The sequence below is a fragment of the Urocitellus parryii genome, chromosome 7 (genome assembly GCF_045843805.1).
Source record: "Urocitellus parryii isolate mUroPar1 chromosome 7, mUroPar1.hap1, whole genome shotgun sequence".
NCBI classification, from domain to species: domain Eukaryota; kingdom Metazoa; phylum Chordata; class Mammalia; order Rodentia; family Sciuridae; genus Urocitellus; species Urocitellus parryii.
The window spans coordinates 101,765,542-101,768,482 of record NC_135537.1 but is presented as its reverse complement, the minus strand read 5'-3'; the positions used below and the strand labels follow the sequence as shown (position 1 = coordinate 101,768,482).

Below are 2,941 nucleotides of genomic sequence, written 5' to 3'. Positions count from 1 at the left end.
TCCCCGAAGCGATGGCCGGGTCTGCTAGAATGGCACTGCGTTAAGGCACCTTGGATCAGGAAGAAATACTAAAATCACCCGCCCCTCACCCCCGCTCACCCCAAGCAAAACCAGAGCACAATCCCCAAACCCAACCCTTGCAAAAAAAAAAAAAAAAAAAAAAAGCTGCACTCGGGCCCTAGGAAAGGGGGATTCCAAATTGAGTACAAGGCAGGGTGGAGGGGAAGGTAATAGCAAGTGAAGTTGCGGATCTCCGGACCTGCTTGCTTCGAAGCCTCTCCCCCTGAGCGTGGGGGAGACGCACTCTCCGGTGTGTGTGGGGCGCTTGGGTCCCCCCCACCCCTCTTCCCTTGCTCTTTCTCATCCCGGGCTCTCTGCTGGCCTCACATCTCTGCGCCGGGCTTCCACCATGACGGTGTTGTCGAGGGACAACGTGGACGAAGCTTCGGCCGCCCAGGGCCACCCCCAGGATGGCACCTATCCCCGGCAAGCCGAGCACGATGACCATGAGTGCTGTGAACGTGTGGTGATCAACATCTCCGGGCTGCGCTTTGAGACGCAGCTCAAGACCTTGGCACAGTTTCCCAACACGCTGCTGGGCAACCCGAAGAAACACATGAGCTACTTCGACCCCCTGAGAAACGAGTACTTCTTTGACAGCAACCGACCCAGCTTCGATGCCATCCTGTACTACTACCAGTCGGGGGGCCGCCTGCGGAGGCCAGTCAACGTGCCCCTGGACATGTTCTCTGAGGAGATCAAATTTTACAAGTTGGGCGAGGAGGCTATGGAGAAGTTCCGAGAGGACGAGGGCTTCATCAAGGAAGAGCACCCCCTGCCCTAGAAGGAATATCAGCGCCAGGTGTGGCTGCTCTTTGAGTATCCCGAGAGCTTGGGGCCAGCCCGGGTCATCACTATAATCTCGGTCATGGTCATCCTCATCTCCATTATCATCTTTTGCCTGGAGACTCTCCCCGAGCTGAAGGATGAAAAGGACTTCACGGGCACCATCCACCGCATCGACAACACCACGGTTACCTACAATTCCAACATCTTCACAAACCCCTTCTTCATCATGTAAACCCTGTGCATTATCTGGTTCTCCTTTGAGCTGCTGGTGCGCTTCTTCGCCTGCCCCAGCAAGACAGACTTCTTTAAAAACATCATGAACTTCATCGACATTGTGGCCATCATCCCTTATTTCATCACCCTATGTACGAGATAGCTGAGCAGGAGGGAAATCAGAAGGGTGAGCAGGCCATTTTGCTGGCCATCCTCAGGGTCATTCGGTTGGTAAGGGTTTTTAGAATCTTCAAACTCTCCCGTCACTCTAAGGGTCTCCAAATCCTGGACCAGACCCTCAAAGCTAGTATGAGAGAGCTAGGGCTGCTCATCTTTTTCCTCTTTATTGGGGTCTTATTGTTTTCTAGTGCAGTGTACTTTGCCGAGGCGGAAGAAGCTGAGTCTCACTTCTCCAGTATCCCCGATGCTTTCTGGTGGTGTCCATGACCACTGTAGGATACGGTGACATGTACCCTGTGACAATTGGAGGCAAGATCGTGGGCTCCTTGTGTGCCATAGCTGGTGTGCTGACAATTGCCCTGCCCGTACCTGTCATTGTGTCCAATTTCAACTATTTCTACCACCGAGAAACTGAGGGGGAAGAGCAGGCTCAGTTGCTTCATGTTAGTTCCCCTAACTTAGCCTCTGACAGTGACCTCAGTCGGCGCAGTTCCTCCACCATCAGCAAGTCTTGAGTACATGGAGATCAAAGAGGATATGAATAATAGCATAGCCCACTATAGACAGGCCAATATCAGAACTGGCAATTGCACCACAGCTAATCAAAACTGTGTTAATAAGAGCAAGCTACTGACCGATGTTTAAACAAAACAAAACAAAAAAAGTCAGCCAACAAAAAAAGCCCCACTCAAAAGACTTAAAGAAACAAAACAAAACCCTAGTGACTCTGTCACACTTTGTAGATACTTTACTGAATAGTCTTTGAATGTTCTAATTGTCAATGCATTGTTGCATTGTGGATTTTGGACATGATGAACTGAAGCTTTCAAGACCCATGGAGGGGGGAAACCTATTTTCATTTTATTTAAAAAATGGGAAAAGGAAGAATATTTTCTAAAACTGGCTTTAAAATTGCAGTCCATGAATTAGTCCAGGTAAAATAAGATTCATATGCTTTCCTATTCTGAAACATTTCTAATTCTTTGGCTTCTTTAATTTTTTTTAAATTAAAAACCAGATGATCACTTAGAAATATAAAATTAAAACTTGCATGGGACTCCAATATGAAATCTTTGCAAACTGCATAGTACATTTAAGACAGTGCATCAGATGTATTATATGTAACATGACATACCAGCCTCATGGGCAAAGAACAAATGTTTTTATTTTGGTCGACTGAACTGCATACTACAAGGCGAAGAAAACCAAAACTACTTAAGACTGGTTCACAAAGCACCTATTATAAATCTGATACTGGTCCTGATTGGTAGGGATTTTCCCTCTGCCCCATTCTTCCTCTAACTCAGACTATTCTCTAAGAAAAACATAACTGAGTTAAATTAATTGATTCATCTGCAGTGCTGCTAAGTTTTCTCAAGTGCAGATGAGTGCCAGATACAGGTCATTTCTCACCAGTCCTGCACCTTGACCCCTGACCTTCAGAACTGGATATAAAACTTTAGCCTCCTTTTTGCAAGAGAGCACAAATGGAGTTAAATGTAAGCATGTTTGAATCTGATAACATTTATTTTATTATCGCATGCTAAGAAAGTTAACCCAGATGATAGGGAATAAGCTTACGTTGAAATTGACTCTTATAAAAATAGATTCTTTTTCATTTGCATTCACCAAAAGTGCACTCCTTCATTTATTAACAATTTTATTAGTAAATAAAGTACTGTATTTAAGTGCATATGTT

At 45.7% G+C, this 2,941-nt stretch overlaps 1 pseudogene; it reads left to right on the top strand.

Moving 5' to 3' along the window:
* The first annotated feature begins 409 nt into the window (after nt 1-409).
* Nucleotides 410-1,887, top strand: LOC144255914 (potassium voltage-gated channel subfamily A member 1-like; annotated as a pseudogene).
* Nucleotides 1,888-2,941: the final 1,054 nt, after the last annotated feature.